The sequence below is a fragment of the Homarus americanus genome, unplaced genomic scaffold (assembly GCF_018991925.1).
Source record: "Homarus americanus isolate GMGI-L3 unplaced genomic scaffold, GMGI_Hamer_2.0 scaffold74, whole genome shotgun sequence".
NCBI classification, from domain to species: Eukaryota; Metazoa; Arthropoda; class Malacostraca; order Decapoda; family Nephropidae; genus Homarus; species Homarus americanus.
The window spans coordinates 6,008,598-6,023,268 of NW_024716951.1; the positions used below are offsets into that span (position 1 = coordinate 6,008,598).

Sequence of the window (14,671 nt, forward strand, 5' to 3'; positions counted from 1 at the left end):
TCCGTGTGTGTGTGTAAATAATAATAATAATAATAAACGGTTTATTAATTGAGCGTAGCCGGTGGCTGAAAATATACAGACTTACATTTGATGACATAATGATATAATATGCATTGAATACATTTACAGGGCTGCTGTACAGTACATAAATCAGGAGTTGTTTATTATTTTAACAATAGATGGGATGGTGCTGTTCTTATATCTATCGGTGCGGGCTCTTATGGGCTGAATTTTGTTGTAGTGGCGGAATGCGCGAGTTGGGTGTGTGTGTGTGTGTGTGTGTGTGTGTGTGTGTGTGTGTGTGTGTGTGTGTGTGTGTGTGTGTGTGGTGCCTGTCACTGGTGATGGAATATCTTGGTGACAATGAGGTCAACTTCAGCTAAATGGTTATACATGTGTGTTTGTGGTGACACTGTTGGCTTATAGTACCCTCCAGCCTTCCCCCTCACCTCTCCCCCCCTCCTCCCCCCTCTCTACCTTTACTGCCAGGCACTCGTTTCTCTCTCTCTCTCATATCCTTCCCGCTCTCGGTGTCTGCCTGAGAGGACTTCCACCTACCACCTCCAGGTACTGTGTCTACCTGGGCGTGGGAAAAAAACAGCACTACCTGAGGGTGGAAACAATGGCCGCGTGTCTCGTCAGGTGTAGCAGGCAGAACTCGTGCCGGACAACGCATGACATTTTGTTCAGACGTAATGTAAATGTTCTTGTTCATTAAATCTTGTGCCGCCTAGTGAACTTATCTGAGTGGGTGTTTTAGCGTGAACTCTTTGAAAGGTGCGGGTGTGAGAGGTGAGAGTGAGTGGTACAGGTGTTGAGAGGTGAGAGGTACAGATGTGAGAGGTGAGTTGTACAGATGTGAGAGGTGAGTTGTACAGGTGTGAGAGGTAAGAGGTACAGGTGTTGTGAGGTGAGAGGGACAGGTATTTCCTTCTGTTGGTGATCCTGAGGCAACCTCCCTCACTAGTCACCAACACTACCTCCCACCTTGTACCCTTCGCCACCACTACCACCACCATCTCCCATTCACCACCACCAACACTCACCAACACTGCCCCACCCCCCCCTTTCTCCGTCCCTGAGTGCTAAGAGGACCCTGTCACTGGCCCTCTTCACTCCCTCCTCTCCACTCCCACCCCTTTCTTCCTTCCTTCTCTCTCTCTTCTTATCTTTGCTTCTCCTCCTACACCTTCCTTCATTCTTCCCTCCCTCTTCCATTCTGTTCCATCTCCACCTTCCGTCCCTTTTCCTTCCTATTCCACCTCCCCCCTGGTAGTAGTGGTAGTAGTAGTATCAGTAGTAGTAAACGTAGTAGTAGTAGTAATTGTAGAATAGTAGTAGAAGGAGTAGTCGTAGAAGTAATAAAAGTAGTAATAGTAGTAGATTAATAGTAGTAGAAGTAATAATAATAATCAACCTGCGGCTTCAACATAACAGCTGTGAAATTTACATAATGTTCCACCAACTCGGGAATGTAAACGGGAAGTAATAGTCATAAGGGCGACCCGTGAGAAGGTGACACAGACCACATTATTTCAGGGTCTTATTATGGCAGGTATAACGGTGTGTCCATCCCTCCCTCCCTCCCTCCCTCCCTCCCTCTCTCCCTCTCTTCCTCCCTTCCTCACTCTCTCCCTCACTCCATCGCATTCTCCCTCCCTCTCCCTCACTCTCCCTCCTCATTCCCTCCACTTCCCTCTCTCCTCACTTCCCCCTTCCCTCCTCCTCACTCTCACTCCTCCCTCATACTCCCACCTCTCAAGTATTTTACTGTGATCTTGTGTGTTACTGGCTACTTCCGGGTGGGTGGGTGGGTGGGTGGGTGGGTGGAAGGGAGGGTGTAATGATTAACCACCTTAACGCTAATCTAACATAATCTAACTTAACCTAACCTAACACTAACCTAACACTAACCTAAATTACCAAACCTAACCTAACCTAACCTAACCTAACCTAACCTAACCTAACCTAACCTAACCTAACCTAACCTAACCTAACCAACCTCCCAACACAAACATACTGTGACCCGTATATAAGCTACAAGACTACACAATGCTCCTGACTGTGGAACCTGGAAATAAAGAATGGATTATTTAAGACTGGTGTTGACGAGCGGCAGGTGGTGGTGAAGGCCAGCTGTTGAGGTGTAGCCATCTGAACATGCAAATATGGTAGATGGTCACGAGCAGATGGTGAGGAGAGGCGTGTTGTTGTTGTTTATGTTATTGTTATTAATGTTGTTATTGTTGTTATTGTTTTTGTTGTTGTTATTAATGTTGTTATTGTTTATGTTGTTGTTATTAATGTTATTGTTGTTATTGTTTATGTTGTTGATGATGATGGTGATATTTTTATTATTGCTGCTGTTGGTTGATATTGTTATTGTTTTTCTTGTTATTATTGAGGTTGATGGTGCTGTTATTGTTGTTGTTGTTCCCCTCTACAACTTCGGAAAGAGTTGCAGGGTGAAAATACGTCGTAAAGTGCTTATTTCACCTTAACACAACAATAAAACGCACTCAGAATGTTCCCTTAAGCTATAAAACACACTCAGAAGGTTCACTTGAGCTATAAAACACACTCAGAAGGTTCGCTTAAGCTATAAAACACACGCAGAAGGTTCACTTGAGCTATAAAACACACTCTGAAGGTTCACTTGAGCTATAAAACACACCTAGAATGTTCACTTGAGCTATAAAACACACCTAGAATGTTCACTTGAGCTATAAAACACACTCAGAAGGTTCCCTTAAGCTCTAAAACACACTCAGAAGGTTCCCTTAAGCTCTAAAACACACTCTGAAGGTTCACTTGAGCTATAAAACACACCTAGAATGTTCACTTGAGCTATAAAACACACCTAGAATGTTCACTTGAGCTATAAAACACGCTCAGAAGGTTCGCTTGAGCTATAAAACACACTCAGAAGGTTCACTTGAGCTATAAAACACACTCAGAAGGTTCGCTTGAGCTATAAAACACACTCTGAAGGTTCACTTGAGCTATAAAACACACTCAGAAGGTTCGCTTGAGCTATAAAACACACTCTGAAGGTTCACTTGGGCTATAAAACACACTCTGAAGGTTCACTTGAGCTATAAAACACACTCAGAAGGTTCGCTTGAGCTATAAAACACACTGAAGGTTCACTTGAGCTATAAAACACACTCAGAAGGTTCGCTTGAGCTATAAAACACACTCTGAAGGTTCACTTGAGCTATAAAACACGCTCAGAAGGTTCGCTTGAGCTATAAAACACACTCAGAAGGTTCCCTTAAGCTCTAAAACACACCTATGTTCACTTGAGCTATAAAACACACTCAGAAGGTTCGCTTGAGCTATAAAACGAGAACATAAAACACTCCAAAAATGACATCCAAATTACACTGAGACATTAATTTGATAAGTTAACACAACACATGAGGTTAGTAGACAAAATTAACCTCATTCTTTGCTTCAGTTTTGTGTGCTAGCATATGTTAACTAAACGTAGCTAGTTGAGGTGATTTTCCTTGAGTAATAGTGCTAGTATTTTTTGGGGGGACATTCCTTTTGGTTCTAGCATAAATTAACAGGTTTTAGTATATTATTGATGCTGTTTTAGACATTACTTTAAGTTTTAGGGGTATTTTTGAGACATTCCTTTTAGGTTTTAGCAGTAATTAACCAGTTTAAGTGTTATTTTCACTCTATAGACATTCCTTTAGGTTTTACCATGAATTAGCCACTTAAGTGCATTTTTACATCTTCACTTACGCTTAAAATTCATCTTACGATCCACTGAGAATCTAGACCGTGGCCTGAGCCTTGTTGACATATGTAGGACAAGTGGTGACGGGGAAAATACCTCTCGTCTTGGTGATGAGCTGTACTTGGTAACACTGTGATTTAATTTAAGACTCGTAAATAATGGTGAAAATAAGGGAATTGTTGTCTTATTATTATGTGGGTCGTGTTTAGCTGGTATTAGTGTGTGTGTGTAGGTGTGTGTACGTACACCTCAGTATGCCAGCGGCTGTTTGAGTTTAACCAGCCACTAACATTAAGAGATATGGGCGATTAGGTTAAGTCAGTTTAGGGTAACTTTAGATTAGGCTACGCTAGTGTTAGGTTAGGTTAGGTTAGGTTAGGAAAGGCATAGATTCGGGAGTCAATTATTTTATTCTTAAATTCTGGAGTAACACGGTCGTGTTGCTGGTGAGGAAACTGTTATCTTGGCGCCTTGATGTTTGATGAGTTGTTGGAAGAGGAATTTAGGTTGTTGTGTTGAGACGTGAGGCCTGGAGGTGGTGTGGTGGGGTGAGGTAGCCTGGAGGTGTGGTGGGGTGAGGTAGCCTGGAGGTAGTGTGTGTGTGTGTGTGTTTGTGGCATCCTAGATGTAGTGTATGAGGTGGCCTGGGGGTAGAGTGTGTGTGGTGTTGGTGGTAACAGTGAGAGAAGTGATGATGACTGGCTGGGGAAACTGAGTAATGACTGAACCGCTACGGGAAAGTTAACTTCAAAGATCTCCCAATGAAACACTATTGTCCTGTCAAACCCTGCGAGCGAAAGTGTTCATAATATATCACAAAATACCACAAGTTTTTATTATTTTATTTTAAACATTGATCGAGTCCCCGTCCATGTATGGTTAAAGGAACAGGTGTTGGATTTAAATTTCGTCAGTCCCGTTCCTTGTAGCGGCGGCGCCCATGTTTACACAGATGACGTCGGGTTCTCTGGCAACTGAGGCGGAGGTGGGTTGCCAGCTAGTGCCATTTGGCTGACCCTAAACTCACGGCAGTTGTTTAGTTGGTGTTGAGAAACTGTGTGTGTGGGAGATTGTGCTCGTGGGTCTTAAAACCGACTTCATTAACTGTAAAATTATATTAAATCTATATGGTTGATGGGTTATATGTGTAAAGTGTGATATTGTAATTAATATCTTAAATTGAAACTGATTTGTATATGTCGAGCATCTGTGGCCGAGGAAAAACAAGACTGAATCTTCCCTCCTTACTTGTCAATGAACTACAGTGTAACATTAAAAAACCCTGAAATATGTGTTTTGTGAAGTGAAAGACGGATCAGTATAGCACCAGGTAGGGGAGGAGGGGAGTGTTGGTGAGGAGGCTGCGTGTTACTGACGTGAGGTCATCCCAACGGTTCCAAGGGAAAATTATTGTAAATTAGTATTTGTAGTTTGACGTGCGGTCATCTGTGTGTCTCAGTGACTCAGGCTATGAGATGTGACGTGAGACGGACGGAAGGATGTGGTAAGCAGGAATTGATGAAAAAAATGGTACTGCAACAATTACGACTACTACTACTGCTGCTACTACTACTTCTACTACTACTTCTACTACTACTTCTACTACTACTTCTACTACTACTTCTACTACTACTATTACTGATCTATTATTATTAAAATCAGACAATCACGTCAATCACGGCACTAGTTTGTTTTTGAGTGATCTGAGTGAGCATATTTCTCTATTGTTGAAGCTTGACATTACAGCTGTGTTTGTTTTAATCTGCTTTTGTGTTGAGCTTGGACAATGTGTGTGTGTGTGTGTGTGTATGTACAGCGACAATACTGGACACTTTGAACAGAAGCAGGGTTGCCAATTCACCGTGAAATTAGTGGTTGTGTTGGAGCTTTGCGACACTCCACTGTGAGAGGGTCAGCCCCCCCCCCCACCTAGTCTTTGTCGTAAAATACAAGTGGAGGGGGGGGGGTGTTCGTGTGTGTGTGTGTGTGTGTGAAGTTGAAGGATTAGTACACATCAAATACAAAAATAACACGACCACACACCTCATAGCAAAAACCAAACAATACAATGCTGACAATATATAACAAACAATACAGTTCAATACTAAACAATACATAGCAAACAATGCAAACAAGTACGGGTGAAGGCACTGGACACGTGGCAATATGTAATGAACTGTTAAATTATTGTTTTACTGTGTGTCTGTGGGTAATAACACACACACACACACACACATACACACACACACACACACAAAGGCAGAAAGGTCCAAGTTTGTTGACTACTTCAGGTGGGGACTTCAACGAGCTCGGGATGGTGATCTGAGGGTGTGGTAGCGGTGGTTATGCTGGTAGGTGTAGTGGTAGTGCTGGTTTTGATTGTGGTAGGTGTGTTTAGTGTGGTGCTGGTGATGTTATAGGTCGTTGTGGTGGTGGTGAGGGTGGTAGTAGTAGTGGTAATGGTGGTAGTTGCGAGGGTGTGGACGGCCGCTTGCTACGCTTGGGTTTTTAAAGCTTTTTTTTATGATTGTGGTTCTCATCCTGTGGTTGTTTGCTGTAATTAAGTGGTACAGCGGGAGGTACAGCTGCTGCAGTCTGGGTGAGGCTGGTGGTGGTAGTGGCTGGTGGTTGTGGTGAAAATGACCAAGTGGCAGAATGGTTGGTTATTGAGCTTGTGGTTCAACGCTTGAGTGTGTGTGTGTGTTATATGTGACTGGTAATGTATATAATATTTGTGGAGGTTGTGTGGATATGCTGATGACGTGTGGATGGCCATGTGGATCTTTGTGTGATGGTGATGACTTTACCATTGTAGTGGCACCCTATAAAGTACACCATTGTAGCATCCCCCCCCCCATTATTCCAGTCTCCCATTGTAACAGCTCTCTATACCCCCAGAGCACCACTGTAAAACACTACACTATCACCATTATAGTGTAAACTTCGAATACTATATCGATACAAAGCTACACTGTAACATTATCCCCACACGTGAATGGTGACCGTGTGTACTGTACCTGCCTTAGGACGGTTCATTACTCGCCTTATTTCACGCTCAGTCGCTCAAGGTGAGATGAAGAGAGAGAAATAAGACCTTGTTAACATAAAACTCCATTCGTCGAGCACCTGATCCACACTTAGCACCACTATGACGGGTCTTGACAACATGTTCACTGTCACCGTAATAAAAAACAATTACTGTAACGACCATAAAGGTATTTTTTTTTCTTCTTTCGTTCATGGCTTATGACTCCTGCCCCCCCGCCGCCCCCTTTCCCCTTTTACTCCCTACCTCCTTCCTTCCCCCACTTCCCTCCCCCCTGGTAATTACAGGTGGAGTGTAAAAGGATAATTATAAACGTTAAATGGTTCCCCCTCGTAGTGCCGGAGGTGAGCGTTGGCAGGACAAATGGAATGTTATTCATCCTTCTCTTTGTCTGTCTTCCTGTCCTTCTGTGTCTCTGTCCGTCCATCTGCCTGTCTGTTCACCTGTCTGTCTGTCTGTCCATCTGTTCTGTCCGTCCACCCGCCTGTCCGTCCACCTGCCCGCCGTCCACCTGTCTGTCCGTCCATCTGTTTGTCCGTCCACCTGCCTGTCCGTCCACCTGCCTGCCCGTCCACCCGTCTGTCCGTCCATCTGTTTGTCCGTCCACCCGCCCGTCCGTCCACCTGCCTGCCCGTCCACCCGTCTGTCCGTCCATCTGTTTGTCCGTCCACCTGCCTGTCCGTCCACCTGCCTGCCCGTCCACCTGTCTGTCCGTCCATCTGTTTGTCCGTCCACCTGCCTGTCCGTCCACCTGCCTGCCCGTCCACCTGTCTGTCCGTCCATCTGTTTGTCCGTCCACCTGCCTGTCCGTCCACCTGCCTGCCCGTCCACCTGTCTGTCCGTCCATCTGTTTGTCCGTCCACCTGCCTGTCCGTCCACCTTTCTCTCTGTCCGTCCACCTGTCTTTCCATCTGTTTATCCATCCACCTGCCTGTCCGTCCGTCCGTCTGTCCGTCCATCTCTGTCCGTCCACCTGTCTCTCTGTCTTTCCATCCACCTGCCTGTTCCCATCTGTCTATCCTTCCTTCCATCCAACCATCTGCCTGCCTGTCCGTCTGTCTATCTATCTGTCTCACCGCCGATCCAGAGACATCATATAAACACGATAACTTAAACCAATAGTGATAAATTTAGGTAAAATTTGATGTGGGCGAAACTTTAACGAGATCTGAGGCGAGTTGGATAATACTTGTTCCATTTCCTTATTTATTTATTTAATTGTATTTTTGTATTTGTGTTTTTTTATTTATTTTTTATTTTTTTATTATTTATTTTATTATTATTATTATTATTATTAATTTTTTGGGGGTTTCAGTCCCTCCTTAGTCTCCATGGTGACGGGAGATCCTGCAGGCCCCTGTGGTGAACTTTGTGTTGTGTTGTGGTCATAAAAATTTAGGTGTTGCGGTTTATTGTTTTGTCCAATTGTATTTTTATAAGGATGATCACATGAAGATTAGACACCCCAGTTTATGTCACCTGAACCTAACCTAATCTAACCTAACCCCATCCCAGGTAGTGGTAGTGTTTTAATACATCAGGTGAAATAAGCGGCAGGTGACATAATCTGGGGTGTTTAATCTTCATGTGATCCTTTTCTCTACAATGGTGAGGAAAATGCACGGCGTATATGTAAACAGTGAGGCACAGCGTATTTGTAAACAGTGAGGCACGGCGTATTTGTAAACAGTGAGGCACGGCGTACATGTAAACAGTGAGGCACGGCGTAAAACAGTGAGGCACGGCGTATTTGTAAAACAGTGAGGCACAGTGAGGTAAAATTTAAAGGTGTGTGTGTGTATTTAGCAGAGTATTATATGTAAACAGTGAGGCACGGCGTATTTAAACTGCCGAGGCACGGCGTATTTGTAAACAGGTGAGGCACGGCGTGTAGTGAGGCACGGCAGTATTTGTAAACAGGAGGCACGGCGTATATAAACAGTGAGGCACGGCGTATATAAACAGGAGGCACGGCGTATATGTAAACAGTGAGGCACGGCGTACATGTAAACAGTGAGGCACGGCGGTATATGTAAAAAACAGTGAGGCAAGGCGGTATATGTAAACAGTGGAGAGCACGGCGTAAACAGTGTATGTAAACAGTGAGGCACGGCATGGCGTATATGTAAACAGTGAGGCACGGCGTATATGTAAACAGTGAGGCACGGCGTACATGTGAGTATATGTAAACAGGAGGCAGCGTAGTGATGTAAACAGTGAGGCACGGCGGTAAAACAGTGAGGCACAGCGTAAACAGAGGCACAGCGTATATGTAAACAGTATATGTAAAGTGTGAGGCACAGTGTATGTAAACAGTGAGGCACGGCGTATATGTAAACAGTGAGGTACGGCGTATATGTAAACAGTGAGGCACGGCGTATTTGTAAAACAGTGAGGCACGGCGTATTTGTAAACAGTGAGGCACGGCGTGTATATGTAAACAGTGAGGCATGGCGTATTTGTAAACTGAGGCACGGCGTATTTGTAAACAGAGGCAGGCACGGCGTATTTGTAAACAGTGAGGCACGGCGTGTATATGTGTAAAATGGTGAGGCAATGGCGTATATGTAAACAGTGAGGCACGGCACGGCATGTAAACAGTGAGGCACGGCGTATATGTAAACAGGAGGCACGGCGTATATGTAAACAGTGAGGCACAGCGTATATGTAAACAGAGGCACGGCGTATAAACAGTAAACAGTGAGGCACACAGTGAGAGGCACAGTAAACAGTGATACGGCGTAAACAGTGAGGCACAGCGTATAAACAGTGAGCCATGTAAACAGTGAGGCACAGCGTATATGTAAACAGTGCCACGGCGTATATGTAAACAGTGAGGCACAGCGTATATGTAAACAGTGAGGCACGGCGTAGGTAAACAGTGAGGCACAGCGTACAGTAAACAGTGAGGTATATGTAAACAGTGAGGCACAGCGTATATGTAAACAGTGAGGCACAGCGTGTATATGTAAAACAGTGAGGCACAGCGTATATGTAAACAGTGAGGCACGGCGTATATAAAACAGTGAGGCACAAAGCGTATATGTAAACAGTGAGGCACAGCGTATATGTAAACAGTGAGGCACGGCGTATATGTAAACAGTGAGGCACAGCGTATATGTAAACAGTGAGGCACAGCGTATATGTAAACAGTGAGGCACGGCGTATATGTAAACAGTGAGGCACGGCGTATATGTAAACAGTGAGGCACGGCGTATATGTAAACAGTGAGGCACAGCGTACATGTAAACAGTGAGGCACGGCGTACATGTAAACAGTGAGGCACGGCGTATATGTAAACAGTGAGGTACGGCGTATTTGTAAACAGTGAGGCACGGCGTATTTATAAATAGTGAGCCATGGCGTATTTATAAACAATATATAATGCTGTTGGGTGTCTCATTTTCACCACACAAAGTTGATTATTAGTCAATTTATAAGCATTAAAACTTACTTCTAAACAAACTCGGGTCTCACCATCCTCCCCAAGTCAATCTATTTAAGTGGTTAGTGTAAGGGTGTGTCTGAGTACATGAGAATGAGTACATGAGTGTAAGTACGTGAATTTGAGTACATGAGTGAGGGTGAGTGAGAATTTGAGGTAAATTAGAGGGGGAGGAGGGAGGCCATATATACCTGTACATGTTAATTAATACCTGACGTTACCTGGTCCCCCCCTCCCTCCCTCCCCCGGAAGTAAGGACCGTAGCTTAGGTAGCAGTCCGTATGTAATGGGGGTCGTCGTTCGTGTGTAATTGTGAGAGAGAACGAAGGAGAGACAGAGATAGTTTAGAGGGAGGGAGATAATGGGAGGATAATTTTTGAGATAGATGAGAGAGAAAGAGAAGGTGGGTGATGACTTTGAAGTTACTGTGGAGACTTTTTGGAGATGGCGGGAGACTTGGAGATAATTTGGAGACTGAAACGTATAGGGGAGATTTTTTTGAGAGAGAAAGAGAGAAGGTTAGAGACATTTGAGATATTTTGAGAGACAGGGAGGAAATAAAACGGGCGGTGAGGTTAGAGAGAGAGAGAGAGAGAGAGAGAGAGAGAGAGAGAGAGAGAGAGAGAGGCGGACCCTCACACACACACACTCGAGCTGTGGCCAAGACACCGTTAGCCCCCCCTCCCCCTCACATATACATACACACATCATACATGTACACATACACATGCACGTACGCAAACATACACAGTTACACAAAAGTACACATAATCTCTCTCTCTCTCTCTCTCTCTGGGGAGTAAGGTGTCTTCCGCGTGTGTCAAGGCTAAACTAACAATTACCGCCATCTTGGTCTTTAGTGAAGGGAAATGTATGGCTGGGGTCGTGTGTGTGTGTGTGTGTGTACGTGTGTGTGTACTTGCATGTGCGTATAGGTAAGTGATTTTACCCACCCACTCATCCATTCTTCCCTCTCACACACTCACCCTCTCATCCACCCAACCACCTTTCATTTCATCCACTAACCCCCCCTCTCACTCACTCGCCAACTCTCTCGCACACTCACCCTCCCTCTCACCCCACTTCGGTCGCCAACTGAGATAACCGCAGTGATCCTTGGCCCAAAATTGAACATTTAATGTAATGGGTCGTAATTCTTGCTGTTTCGGTGGTGGTGGTAATGGTGGTAGTAGTGGTGGTGGTAGTAGTAGTAGTAGTAGTAGTAGTGGTCAAGAGATCATCAGTGTTATTGGCTGGGTCTAGTGTGTGTGTGTGTGTGTGTGTGTGTGTGTGTGTGTGTGTGTGTTCTCTAGACATGTACGTATATTACCTGTTCAATACAACAACACAGGTAATGAGAGAAGCCCAACACCTCAGACCACACCTGTAGATGCTGATGGTGGTCACTATAGCCGGGTTATGGCTGTTGATATGGTTGTTGTTGTGGGTTTTTTTTTAGGTTGTATATACCTGATTACAACATTCAATACAACTTAAAACTCAACTCTGATATGAATGTGAAAAATAAACCAAATATTTAATAGGATCTTTCACATTTATTATTTTTTTTTTCCATCATCAATATTTCCAAACACGTTAACTCACCATTCTGTACACAGGTGATCAACAACAGTGACTCGATATATTCTCAGGTGTGTTCAGAAAGGTGGAAAACACTTTGAAAATATTGATGGAGAAAAAACTATAAAAAATACTATTATTATTTGGTTTATTTTTTCACATTCATATTAGAGCTGATTTAATTTTTATTGAGTGTTGATATCATGTGTATTATTGGGGGGGGGGGTCCAGTGTGTATAGATATGTATATAGTGATGTATATGAGAGAGTATGATATATGGTGTTTGGATTATCGTAAAATAATTTATATTATTATGACTGAATAACGTGACTATAATCCACAAAAACGTTTAGGTTAGGTTAAGTTAAGTTAGGTTAGGTTATGTTATGTTAAGTTAGGTTAGGTTAGGTTAGGTTAGGTTAGGTTAGGTTAACTTAGGTTAGGTTAGGTTAGGTTAAGTTAGGTTAGGTTAGGTTAAGTTAGGTTAGGTTAGGTTAGGTTAGGTTAGGTTAGGTTAGGTTAGGTTTGTGAACGTGACCACACCAACGCTCACAATAATCATCAGTCAGTGTCTTGGGTTTACGGCACCTCATCCCTGTGTTGTGATGTTATATTACGGTATAGATCTCTCTAGTGTTGAGTACGTCCAGCGTGGTGTTGGAGGTGTTGAGTACGTCCAGCGTGGTGTTGGAGGTGTTGAGTACGTCCAGCGTGGTGTTGGAGGTGTTAAGTACGTCCAGCGTTGGTGTTGAGTACGTCCAGCGTGGTGTTGGAGGTGTTGAGTACGTCCAGCGGGGTGTTGGAGGTGCTGAGTACGTCCAGCGTGGTGTTGGAGGTGTTGAGTACGTCCAGCGTGGTGTTGGAGGTGTTGAGTACGTCCAGCGTGGTGTTGGAGGTGTTGAGTACGTCCAGCGTGGTGTTGGAGGTGTTGAGTACGTCCAGCGTGGTGTTGGAGGTGTTGAGTACGTCCAGCGTGGTGTTGTAAGTGTGTGGGTTACAGCATCAGGTAGCTGCGTCATCATCATAAACAAGTGTCAACATACTGAACGCCTTGTATTTTTAGCTTGGATGTTGATAGCTCTTGGTGCAGGTCTGTTAGCTTCAGTGATTCAAGCTAATAGACTGTACTGCTGTCGGTAACTCACATCCCTGTAATGATGTGTTTGGATCACCTGAAGATTAGGCACCCCGTTTTATTTCACGTGATGATTTAACACTCAAAGGCTAAATTAACCTAACCCAACCCAACCTAGCCTAACATAACCTAACATAACCTAACCTAATCTAATCCCCCCCCTCCCACCAGGTAGTGTTGAGGTGTTTAATCATCAGATGAAATAAGGTGGGGTGCCTAATCTTCAGGTGATCCGTGTGTTTGTTTCGCAAGCTGTGATCAACAGGTCTGTGCTGTGTCATAAGCTCACAGTAGTGTGTGTGGTGTGTCGTGGCTGCAGGGGGTGGTGGTGTATAAGGCCTCAGTAGGGCATATATACAATTTTTTTTTCTCCATTTCCTCTCAGTAGTGGTGTGTTGTGTCGTCAGCTCACAGCACTCAATGGGAAGAGAGAACCCAATTGTCTATCTGTGCTAAGGAGCTGTGTCTGATTGTGTGTCTGTCTAAACATCGGGGAGTTATTAACCTAACCTAACGCTAACCTAACCTCACGCTAACCTAACCTAACGCTAACCTAACCTAACGCTAACCTTACCTAGTCTCACCCCTCCCCCCCCCTCCCCAGGTGAAATAAGATGGGAGGGGCTATTCTTCAGGTGATCCACTTAGCACAATATTGAGACGTTGTAATGTAAGAATGTTAGGTAATTTACTCAATTCACGTGTGTGTGTGTGTGTGTGTGTGTGTGTGTGTGAGCTATTAAGATAGTGAATTGAGGAGAGTGATGATGATGTGTGACAGTGATGGTGATAATGTGACAGTGATGGTGATGAGATAATGATGTGACAGTGATGGTATGGCAGTGACGTGGGTCTTTAACTGCCAGCTACAGGTGCCTTTGCCCTGATTTAACCCAACGTGACAATGATAACCTTGTCCAGTTCGTGATCATATGTGTGTGTGTGTGTGTGTGCCTGAAGCCATGACCCGTACACTCCCTCTTTCCTCCCTCCTCCCTTCCCATCTCTCCCACTCCGACCCTCTCCAATCCCTCTCCAACGTCTTCCCTCTCTTCCCCCATCCTGTCATTCTCTTCCACGTGCTCAGGAGTCACCCGGGAGTATGTTAACGAGGCTCGACAATCACAGCTGACTCGTGTTTACGGGTGATCAGCTGACTCGTGTTTACAGGTGATCAGCTGACTCGTGTTTACAGGTGATCAGCTGATGTGGCTAAGCACTTGACACGCGGAGACTGGCACCTGCTGTTGACACCGAGGCTTGCATATGTCATCTGGAGGTTACTGCTGCTCATATTGTGAAGGGGGGGGTTGTGAGGGGGTTGTGGTGGTGAGGGAGGTGTGGTGGTGAGGGGGTGGTGGTGGGGGTGGTTGTGGGGTGTGGTGGTGAGGGGTGGTGGTGAGGGGGGTGTGGTGGTGAGGGGGTGGTTGTGAGGGGGGTGTGGTGGTGAGGGAGGTGAGGAAAGTGTGGTTACGAAGAAGGTGTGGTTGTGATTGTGAGGGAGGTGAGGAAGGTGTGGTTTTGATGGAGGTGTGGTTACATGATGACGAGTGTTGAGGCAGGGGTCAGGTGGACAGGTAAAGGTGTTTGTGTGTGGGGGGGGGGTTGGTTATACTGCCTGGAGGTGCTGGCGCCAGACACACACACACACACACACACAAGAAAATAGGTCACGAGTCAAGTGTTGGAACAGAGGTGGACCTCCTTCACTG

The 14,671-nt window shown here is 44.9% G+C and overlaps 1 protein-coding gene across 7 annotated transcripts in view; it reads left to right on the top strand.

The window, feature by feature from the left end:
- The window catches only part of LOC121858726 (mucin-17-like), a 65,820-nt gene that overhangs the window by 18,922 nt on the left and 32,227 nt on the right, over window positions 1–14,671 (top strand). Inside the window, exon 1 of one of the 7 annotated variants that reach the window (XM_042355346.1) lies at window positions 4,792–4,857. The exons of 4 other annotated variants lie outside the window; for them this stretch is intronic. The gene's annotated coding sequence lies outside the window, so the exon portion shown is untranslated. Of the gene's footprint in view, window positions 1–4,791; window positions 4,858–14,671 lie in introns of those variants that run through there. 2 more of the 7 variants (XM_042355350.1, XM_042355347.1) reach the window with 2 other exon arrangements.